Source organism: Urocitellus parryii, chromosome 9 (assembly GCF_045843805.1).
Source record: "Urocitellus parryii isolate mUroPar1 chromosome 9, mUroPar1.hap1, whole genome shotgun sequence".
Classification (NCBI taxonomy): domain Eukaryota; kingdom Metazoa; phylum Chordata; class Mammalia; order Rodentia; family Sciuridae; genus Urocitellus; species Urocitellus parryii.
Window position 1 is genome coordinate 31,232,360 of NC_135539.1, and position 11,818 is coordinate 31,244,177.

At 36.3% G+C, this 11,818-nt stretch overlaps 1 pseudogene; it reads left to right on the forward strand.

Annotated features, from left to right (window-relative positions):
- LOC113177908 (cytochrome P450 3A4-like) overlaps positions 1-11,818 on the forward strand; it is a 15,485-nt pseudogene continuing 3,667 nt past the window's right edge.

Below are 11,818 nucleotides of genomic sequence, written 5' to 3' on the forward strand. Positions count from 1 at the left end.
ATGGTGAGCTGGCTTTCTCTCTCATTTTATAGATATGGAACCTATTCACATGTGCTATGTGAGAAGCTGGGAATTCCTGGGCCAACACCTCTGCATTTCTTTGGAATGCTTCTGTAAGGTGAATATGGTTGAGTTTCTTCCTTTTCTTTGGCAAAGAAAATGCCAGTTTAATGTCATTGATAAAAATGCACTTCTTTGGGAGGAAGTTCCTGGTTCTCATCCTTTTTGAAACAGTATGCAAGCTCCACCCTGAGCATGGCCAGATTTTCCTTGGGGCTCTGTTGTCAACTCTTCAAGAGCCTCAGTGGAAATACTAAGATCCCTAATTCACCTGCATATGATGCTCATGATGTTGTTCAGACTTGTACATATCATAAAGAGATATTTAATTTGCCTTTGCACATTTGAGCAAAAATCTGTGAAAGAGAAGATGTCAAGCACATTCAAACATTCCTATTCATAACTAGATCTCATGAGTAGGTTTATTTAAAAAAGTGTTCATGGATATATTTGAAACTACAATTTCTTGAACAATGCAAGTATTCATAGTTTGATAATTTTCACATACATAATTTCTTAATGTCTAAATCTATGGTTATTTCCATGGCACTGCCCAATTTTTACTACTAAAGGTACATGTAGAGGATTTGAGAGATAAAACAAAAGCATTCTGCAGTTTTTTTTTTATCCTTCAAAGATAACACCCTGTCGGTAAGTCTTAGAAGGGAGAAAATACAAAAGAGATAAGACAGCTCTTATCTATGGACCTCACATAATTAACCACAAGATTAGTATTGTTTTTCAACAAGGTCAGATTTAATGATATAAAATGAACAGGAATTGGATGATTTAAAAAATTATTAAAATTTAAGTCAATTGAATGGAGTGTTCCAAAAGAAATGTGAATTTGTGGCTTGCTTTTGTGATTAACCTGGTTAGGTATTTGACTCAGGACCTGAATACTGGATAGAAATTCATGAGCTCTAATCCAGATGGTCAGAGGATATGCTGCTCTCTGCTTAGATTATCTTTCCCAAAGTGTGAGGCTTCTTTTTTTTTAGAGAGAGAGAGAGAGAGAGAGAGAGAGAGAGAGAGAGAGAGAGAGAGAGAGAGAGAGAAAATTTTTTAATTTTTATTTTTTTAGTTTTTGGTGGACACAACATCTTTTTATTTCATTTTTATGTGGTGCTGAGGATGGAACCCAGTGCCTCATGCATGCCAGGTGCGCAAATTACTGCTTGAGCCACATACCCAGCCCCTGAGGCTACTTAATTAGATTCTTCTACAATTCAGAGACATAATGAACACCTGAGAATTCCATATTGATGTTCAAGGTATTGGAATCATTTGTTCCTCAATTAGAAGCAGGGTTCAATATTTTCAAAATAACAATACAAATCCTCTTGTTTCTCCTCCCAGGGTTTTTGGCAATATGACCCCCAATGTAATGAAAAGTATGGGAAAATGAGGGGGTAAATATTTTGGAAAGTTCCCTTGGGTCGACTTGTTGGATGAGGCATTCCAGGGCAAGAGGACAATGCCAGCCCAGAGCTATTACTGGGAATTAATTATCATAAAGCTTTAAGAGGCTCCTCCTCCTGCCGAGGGTCCCATATTTCACCAGGTGTCAAGGTTCATGGCCAAGAATGTCATACTTTTGATTTTTCTCAGTTTCTGATGACCCAAACAGACTTGGACTCACCTTCTCTCCAGTGCCCAGCCTCTACCCCCTTTTCCATTTTTTTCTTTATTAGGAGCCTTTAATACTGCATAGGAGGCATTAAGTCAGACATTTCTAAAATATACATCATGCATGGCTTAATCTCCTTTCAAGATTGTCACTTTAGTAAAAGTGACCTTTATATAAATTTGGGGGTTATTATGTACATTTGAAAGAAAAGAGGAGACAGAGATGAACAGATTGGGAAATGATTTGACCTCTGCTTTCTTTTATTTTAACTTTCTCTGCAAGTGTAAAGTCTTGGGGATTTCATTTGTTTTTCCCTGTCAATTAGGAGTTTTCAATAGAAGTGTACACAGGGATTTCTCTGCCTACTTCATTCTATTGACTTTGAAGAATGGACTTCCAGTACATTTTAAACCACTGTGTTCTGATGACCTTGTGTACTTCATAATCTGCTATGGTGAAATCAGCTAATTTCAGCAGCCATTTTCTTAATAATGCTTGGTGAAAACAGCTCCAGAGGTATTATTGTAGTTCTTGTATGCTATAAACAAGTGAGAGAAGGCTTTGCCTCTTCCTCCCTCTTCATCTTCTCTCATTAAGTCCTCAAAACTGCAGAGCTGGCCACATTATCCTGCCTAACTGGTGTGGCCCATAAAGGCCATGTTGTTGAGTGGAAAGAGCACACAGGGCTGAGTCCCCACTGATACTGTCTCTTGCATCTTAAGCACTTGTAAGAACTCAATAATTTAATGTAATAGGCAACAATAATTTAATTGTTGTCTATTTTTCTCTAATCTAATATCCTTTCACATCAGAAGAAATAAGTGAGAGCATGAAGAGAGAACCTTCAGAAGTGGATAAAATCTTTGCCCCCTGCGCTTCATTTATGGTGTTAATATTCACAATATACAAAGAACTCAATGAGCTTAACACTGAAAAAATCAAATAACCCAATCAATAAATGGGCAAAAGAACTGAGCAGACCCTTCTCAAAAAAAGAAATACAAATGATCAATGAATATATGAAAAAAATGTTCAACATGTAAAGCAATTAGAGAAGTGCAAAATTATTTTCCATGATTTTATAATTATGTCAAAATAAAAGTTATTGTTATGGATAAATAAAAAGAACTAATGAAAAATTTCAAATGACATTTGTCTTCATATCTTAGAAGAGATATTATTTGATTCATTATAAATATCTCTTACTTTATAATCCCGGGAAAACCATAGCCTCAGGGACTCGATTCTCCTATAACTGTGGGTGGAGTTGTGTTTGTGCTTAGATGATCCCCATCATTAACCAATATGGAGACACATTGTTGAAGTACCTGAACCAGGAAGTGAAGAAAGGCGCGCCTGTCACTGTGAAAGAGTAAGTAGCAGGCAGCTCTGGGGTTCTGAGATGTTTTAAGACCTTCCAGCAGCCTGCCAGGGAACTGAAATTACCACTGTTGAGCTATCCCCTGACCAGACAAAAGCAAGTGTGTGGTGTCACAACCACAATGGGCCACCCAAGGATGAGAGGCTCCCAGGAGAAGGCGGGGCAGCTGGGACATCTGTACAGAAAACAGAATTAGTTTATCTGCTTCATCATCAATGTGGATATTCTGTAAGTCAAAACACATGTTTTACAATGAAGAATGTGATCACTCAGAAGTTGAGGGTAGAGCCTAGGGAATGTTGGTTGGGGGGAAGTTTCTGATAGCTATTGAGCAGGGATAGAATGATACAATGCAGGCTATGCAACAACAAATCTTTTCATGGTTGCACTGATATTATCAGCAAAATGCAAAATATGAAATATTCCCACCAGTTCTTCCTCCAATCTCAACAGAGATAAGGTCCCGAAAGGATATGGATTACACCTACCATATCATTTGTTGTATAAAATGGGTAATTTGACCCATGCACAACCTCTGATACTGTCTTGGGAAATCTGAGAGAATATGTTCACCAAGTTGTGAGCTCATCCAAGTATATTTTGAGGAGATTTTCAATGTTTTAAGTTAGGATATTCTTACTCATTCCCTTTTGCGAGATTCTGCCATTGGGGCCACCTTGGGTTCTGGAGTGCAGGACCTCTCAGGAGCTGTAGAGAAGGGGGGACAATGTTTCTGCCTCTCAGAACAGGGTGTTGCTTTTATGTGATGTGCTAGAGAGGAATCAGCTCTTGGCACAGACTGTGCTTAGGCAGGACCTAGGTCAAGGTCACCTATCTTGGATCCCCTACCAGGAGTCAATTATAACACCCTGGTCCTGCTGAAGCTCCATACTTAATCATCTTTTATCATCTACACTCCACTCACTGATGTAATTTATCTGATTATGGGTGTCTGTCTCTCTGTTACTGAACTCCTTGAGCTCACTGAGTGCACCCTAGTGTCCCTTACCCCCCTGGCACAGGGGCAGCTGCCTCATGGCATTTGATAGGAGCATGGACTAGTCATTTGATCAACAGATATTTCTGAAAGTGTGTGAATGTGCTCATATCACTTCTTCCAGCATGTGTAGAAGGAGAGCAAAGCAATGCAGATTAAAATTTTACATTTCTTTCTTACTCAGAATATTGGGGAGCTACAGCATGGATGTGATCATTAGCACATCCTTTGGAGTTAATGTCAATTCCCTCAACAATCCATTTGTGAAAAAAGCCAAGAGCATCCTTGGTTCAGATGTCCTCCATCCATTTTTTCTTATAATTAGTATGTAGACTACCATTTCTTTTTTCTTTTAAAATAACAACTTCATTAAGATATTTTTTTACATACTATATGATTCCTTAAAATTTAAAAATTCATATTTTTAGCATGTTAAATGATACATGTAGCCCTCACCATTGTCAAACATCAGAAAACTCATTATCTTTTAACTGTCAGCTTCCAAAATTATTTACCTGAAACAAACACTACTCTATTTTCTGTTTCTGTAGCTTTGCATATAATGTATACATTATAAAAAATGGAGACATGTAATATGTGGTCTTTTGTGATGCAAAATGTATCATTTAGCATTTTATTTCCAAGTGAAATATATATCAGTACTTCATGTTTATGGCCAAATAATATTCCATTGTATAGACGTAGCACAATTTAGTTATCCTTTTATCAGTTGATGGACATTTGTGTTATTTACACCTTTTGGCGATTGTGAATGATGCTGTTATGAACATTAGTGTGAAACTTGTTTGTGAACTCTAATTTTCAATTTCATCTGAGTGTATACTCAGGAGTGAAATTTCTGCCTTACAAAGTACTTCTGTCAGTGTTTTCCATAATAGCTGTACCATTTAATATTGTTACCAAAAATGTATGAGGGTTCCAATTACTTCACTTATTTTCTAACACTTCTTGTTTTCATCTCTTATTTTAGACATTGTAGTGGATGTGAGATGGCATCTTTTGTGGTTTTGATTTGCATTTTCCTGTTGTTTTCTGATAACAAGCAATGTTAATCACTTTTTTATTTGTTCTTTTTAGATATGAATGACGTATTTATAAAAACATAAAGTATACCTTATTCTAATTAGGATGCCAGGCTTGTGAAGGTATATGATGTGGAGATTCACTATGATGTATTCATCTATACATATGAAAGATAAGTCAGATTCACTATTTTAAAGAATGTCTATCCATATCTTTTGCCCACAATTACCTGAAGCATTTGTCTTTTTGTTTTGAGGCTTAAGAATTTTACTGGTTTGAGTCAGTACCATGTATCAGAGGAAAAAAATCTTGTGCTTCATTTGTGTACAATGTGTCAAAATGCATTCTACTGTCATGTATAACTAATTGGAACAAATTAAAAATAAAAGAAAAAAGAATTTTTAAATAATTTAATTGAAAAAATATTTCTTCATATATTCTTTACACAGTTTCTTACCAGATTATGATTTGTAACATGTTTGTCCTGTTCTATAGTTATCTTTTTACTTTCTTGATAGTGTCCTTTGAAGCACAAAGTTTTTAGTTTTTTTGCAGTTTATTCCTGTCATGAATGAGCAGAATTTTTAAATCTTTAAATGTATTAATCTCAAATCTGTAGTGATCTCAAAAGAGAGCAATTGACAGTAGATGCATGAAATTTGATGCCATTTATATAAATGTTAAAAACTCAACAGGTTTTGGAAACTTACATTCAAATGATGTATGGTTTATGTCATTTCCTTTTATTATTTGTGTTTTAAGTATCAAATCTTAGAATCGATTGAGACCATATGGACTTGGACACTTTTTATGGTCTACTACTAAAAATTGTAGTTTAGCTCTGATATTAAGGTTGCCCAACCATTTTAATTTAAGTTTTACATTCAGGGCCAGGTGAGGACAACATGCTATTCTTTTCATGTGGCTAGCTAGTTGTTCCAGCACCATTTTTTGAAGAGTGTCTGCCCCGTTCAATGGCCATGGCACATTTCTCAAAATTCCATGGGCCATAGACATGTGGGTTAATTTCTGGACTCTAAATCCTATTCCATTTATCTATATGTTTACCCATCTTCCAGGACCACATTTTATTTTTGCTTTGGAGTAGGTTTTGAAATCAAGAAATGTGAGCCCTACAACTTTAATCTCATTTTCAACATCATTTTAGCTATTCTGTGTCCCTTTGAATTCTATGTGAATTTTAAATCAACTTGCCAATTCCTCAAAGAAGCCAGCTAAGAATCTGTTTCAAATTAATTTGGATCTGCAAATCAATTTCAATACTATTGCCATTTGGACAATATTAAGTTTTCTGATCCAAAAACCTGAGATGTTTTTTTCTAGTCACATACATCCTCTTCTTGCTTTCTGGTGCGAGAAACTCTGGGTTCCTTGTCTATTTCCTCTGATCAGGCCTGGAACCACCCATTTATCCAGATGCCCTGGCTCCTTTAAGTGAGAGACACTATTAGAAACCAAAATCTGGAAGTGTAATGTGACCATTACTACTGTAGTTTCTTCTAGATCCTTTCTCTGAACAGAGATAGGAAAATAAAATATATTTGTACAGACTGAGCAATATAAATATTTCTATGTGAGTCCACATGCATGGTGTAAACAGTACTCCTCTCTCTGCTTCCACTACAACTTTCTGTGGTGAATGAAGTACTAAGTATATGTATTGTTCGTACAGTAAGCACTGGACACATGGCTACGGAGCTTTTGGCATGTAGGTAATGTTACTGAAGAAGTGTACTTTCTATTGTTATTTAGATTTAATTCATTACAATTTAAATTTAGATAGATACATATGGTTAGTGGCTACCAGATTGTACTGAACAGTTGTAACTTAAGTTTATAATCCAATTTCATTTTAGTATCATTGGGTTTATGCCAGTAGTGGGGAAAACACGGTTTGAGTTTTTGCACCATAGCATCATAGAAAGCTCTGTAAGCGAGAATTCCATGTAGATCTTTCTCACATTCATTTTGCATTATTTTTTGTTATGAATTACATGGTTGGAATGTATACCATGTTTCTTTCAGGTATTCGAGTATTAACAAATCCTATTCATTTCTCCAATCAATGAGAAGAATGCTTGAATGTGATTTTCAGGAGATAAGTCAAGAGAAACAACACTTTCTGTCACAAAGGCTGTTTGATGATTATGAAGTTGAGCAAATAGAAGGGACATGTACTAGGGAAGATGACATTCAGGCAAAGGTTGATAAGCAATGCTAATTCCACTCACTGAACCCAATCTTCCTGTGATAAGATACCAAGTGCATTTCTGCCTAATGCCCTGTATCAACGCATTCTTTCTTGTGTGATTTTAATACCACTCATTAGACTCCAGTTAATCACTACTCTTCTGGGTTTTTTTTCTCTGTATAGTTCTGCACACCCTGAGATTATCCATTTTGAAGACTGGTGCCCCAGGTCTTCTATTACCTGATGATTCTTAGGCTAGTTTGTGAACAGAGTTGACCACATCTCATGAAAGTTCAGATTTCAATTTGGTAGCTCTAGAACAATGCTGGAGCTTCTGTGTTTCTAATAAGCTCCTTGAAACTGTTGATGCTGCTGGATCATGGACCACAGTTTGTGTAGAAAAATTTCTTTGTGGCTCAGTATACTTCTGTCAATCATGACCTTTATTTTCCCTGCAAAGATGCCAGTATTACAAATGTAGGTTCTTTAACCTACATTCTAGATAGACTATGTTTATTTTTTCCCCAGGGGAAGAGTGCTACCCACTATTTATAGCTAAATAACTTTCTTGATTATTCAAGGCACATTTGAAAAACATTGTGTATGTTTGACATCCATACTGTTCCTTGAAATCACCCAGTTGTGTTGGTGGTGGGGGGTGGCAGAATGAAGAACATTATGAATTGCTCTTCCAGTTTTTCCTCATGGGATTTTGGATCATCATTCTGATTTATGTTCATGTAAATGGTAAAGTGTGCATGGACCTCCTTAGACTAAATTGCCTTTCCTCTCCTTTTAGGTCTATCTGATCTGGATATTGCAGCCCAGTCTGTTATCTTTATTTTGGCTGGCTATGAAACCACTAGCACCACTCTTTCATTTATTATGTATGTACTGGCCACCCACCCTGATGTCCAGAAGAAGCTTCAGCAGGAGATTGATGAGACTTTGCCCAATAAGGTGAGTGAATGGCACCTGGAGGGGAGAGGAGAGGTAAAATCTCTGGGCATCTCAGTGTGCCATTGGGCAGTTCTAAAATCATGATTGTTATTAAATGTTTTGTAAATGCTATTGTATTTTACCAATATGAGTTATTTGAGGAGCTCTGAAAACATCAGTGTACTATATCAACAGAGTTTTAAGTCACTTCCAAATCTTAATGTACAAAAATTTCTTTCTTGCCAGGCACCTGTCACATACGATGTACTATTTGAGATGAAGTATCTGGACATGGTGGAGAATGAAACTCTCAGATTATATCCAATTGTTGAGAGAATTGTGAGAGTCTGTAAAAAAGATGTTGAACTCAATGGGGTGTTCATTCCCAAAGGCACAATTGTGCCTATACCAACATATGGTCTTCATCAAACTCCATGTACTGGCCAGAACCTGAAAAGTTCTACCCTGAAAGGTACAGGGCTCCTGAGAAAGGAAATCCACCCTTAAGAGGCTGTTTCACACATATTCTGAAGTATTTTAGTGCAGATGGCATACATGTGATTTTAAAATTTTCTTGTTTTAAGAAAATTTTAAGAAGTCTTTTACAATATGGTAATTATTTGAACTTTACAAAAGCATCAGAAAAAATAAATGACTATAGCCATTTAAGGCCCTAAAATATCAAGATAAGCCGTATCTATTATTAATGTGATAAATGTCAGTATGGACATTTTTATATAAATGTGTAGATTTAAGGACTGAAATGCTATCACCTTTCATTTGATGTTGAACTGTTTTTTATTTTATTTTAACAGTAATCTATAAACCTTTCTGCCACTTGACCACTCTCTTATTTTAGGTGCTTACCTTTTTAATCGTTTTAGGGTTTTTGTCCTGTTCACTTTAGCTCCTTGAATTTTCTACCAGCTTTAGGAAGCACTTCTATCTTCCACTTGATTAAACATTGCTTCCTGGTTCCTCCAGCACAATTGTTAAATACAAGTTAAGGCCTGAGACCCCCCACCCCAACCCAGATGTTTTAAGCAGCCTCACTGAGGATGGAGAGAGCTCAGATCATCTGAGTCTTGTATCTGGAGTGTTCTGGGCCAGCTTTTCAAACTATCCACAGTTGGTGACTCTTTCAAAGCCAAGTAACCTACCCCCAACACTTCAGATATTTAACCTTAAATATGTCTTGACCTTGGTCTTCTGAAAATTTGGATCCAACCTCACAGTTTGCACTCTGGAAAGAGTTACTGTTTTCCTGTTGTTGTTCTGAACAGCAAAATAGAGAAAGTCTTCAGGGTAGTATCTGGGGTGTTAGGTGGCATGGGATGAAGACTTCTCTTGGCCCCTAACTTTACACTTCTTGATTAGAGTGACCTTGTCTTGTTGGTTATGAGTTCCTCAATGCCAGTTTCCTCCAATTTCAGCACTTCCAACTTTTGAACTTCACAGATACAAAATCAGAGATTACACATCTCTTTGATTCACTGAGGCATGATAAGATACTAAGTGCTTAAGGTGCATCAGGGACTAGACCAGGATGAGGAAAATTACAAAGATGTATGGTATGGCAGACTCTTGACATACATGCAAGTATAATCTACAGACAGTAGTTTGGAAAACGCTTTCAATGCTTCTGCATCTGCTCATCATCTGCCCAAACAACTATCAACCAACCTCATCAGACCCTCCACACACCACACACCTTCCAATAGATTCCATGTTACTTTGAATCACAATCACCTATAAATTTGCCAAAATGTTCTCAAATATATAAGAATACATTTAAAAACCATCACAATGTCATTATCACTTTCTCCAAATCAACACTTTCTCCTTAAAATAATAAAATAACTAGGGTTCAATTTGAATAAAACCTGGGTTCAACATTCCAGGAATTATTTGTAACCTGATGAGACAGACTCAGAAGACAATGATAATATTCTATAGGGAGAGAGGCAGAGACAGAAGGAGAAGGAGAAAAAAGATGAATGAGTAGGAGGTAGAGGAAGAGAGGAATTGGGAAAAGGAAGGGAGAGAGGAAGGAAGGGAGACAAGAAGATCCAGAAAAAAGGAGTATAGAGAAGAGAGGTAATTATAGTGGGAGCATTTTCTCCTCCTTCATCAATAAAAATATGAAATGCAGGAGTGGGAGTTAAGGCAGGAACACACTTTTCTTCATTTATGTGCTCATTTTCTAATTTTTTCAGAGTGTGTATGGATCACAATCCTGAATATAATTTCAGTACTTAAAGACATATTTTCTTTTAAATAGCATTCATCACATCTTAACAAGACAGAGAGCTCCTCTAGTGAAAGGAGAATGAAAAAGTTCTGTAGGTTTCAATTCTTATAAGCAAAGTCACAGCAGGATTTCAGTGACCATTCCACAAAAGAATCCTGTGTTTTGCTGCTTATGAATGTTTGGGAGACAACCCCAATTATGTAGGTTTCATAGATTTATGTCTCAATAACTTGTTTTCATCTACTATTGTGGAATCAGGTTCAGTAAGAAGAACAAGGACAGCATCAATCCTTACGTATACATGCCCTTTGGAAATGGACCCAGAAACTGCATTGGCATGAGGTTTGCTCTCATGAGCATGAAACTTGCTCTCATCAGATTACTGCAGAACTTCTCCTTCCATCCTTGCAAGGAAACACAGGTCAGGACACTTTATGAAAAAGTAAGGTCTTGTGGGTAGTTACATTTAGTTGAGGAACCTATTTAAAGAAAAGTATATGGTTATTCAAAGAATCTCTTTTGAGACACTTGTGCGATGTTAGGCTTCTTCAGTTTTGGAACTCTATATCTGTGGCTTTATAAAAAACAAGAGTTTAAAGATCAGGTAGAGTCCATTGAGATTAAGTTGACATGCTTATGTGCAGTGCTTTTGAACTTTATCAAAGTATAAACTCGATTATAATTCAAATAAGGATGAGGCTGCTTTACATAATCAATCCTGAACTGTGAAAATCATGTTTGGATGATGTCAAGTGCTGTTTTCCTCAACAGAAATTATGGAAATTTTGTGACAGTTTTTCTCAACTATTTTCTGAACATTGAAATCAATATAGAATTTTAAAAATACAAGATATTTGGGTCATCTCCAAAATTCTAAAATCACTTGCCTAGAGTTTGACTCTAAAAGCTCTCTGTTGGTCTCATTCTGAGACAAAGTTGAGAAACATTGACATCAATCATTTCTTAAAGATAGAAAGGATTTATGCAGTTCAGCGTTTTCCTAATTGATCCAACCTTCGTTGAGTCCTGTTGCAAAAAAAACTATGTTTACATTTTAATAGTAACTCTTTGAATCTTATTTCCCCATTTTCCTCATTCTATTCTCATCTTTCAACTTCTAGTTCAATTTCCATACCCTTCTAAGGAGTACTCCTATCAATGTAGACCCATTCATTTCTCTCTTTTGATATTGGTTACTCCAAACTTTTATGATCATTGAAGTTAACATTTTGTCCCAAAAGCATCCCATCTGGAGGCCCATTTTTTTCTGTAAATTAATATTAACTACATCATTACCACTTAAC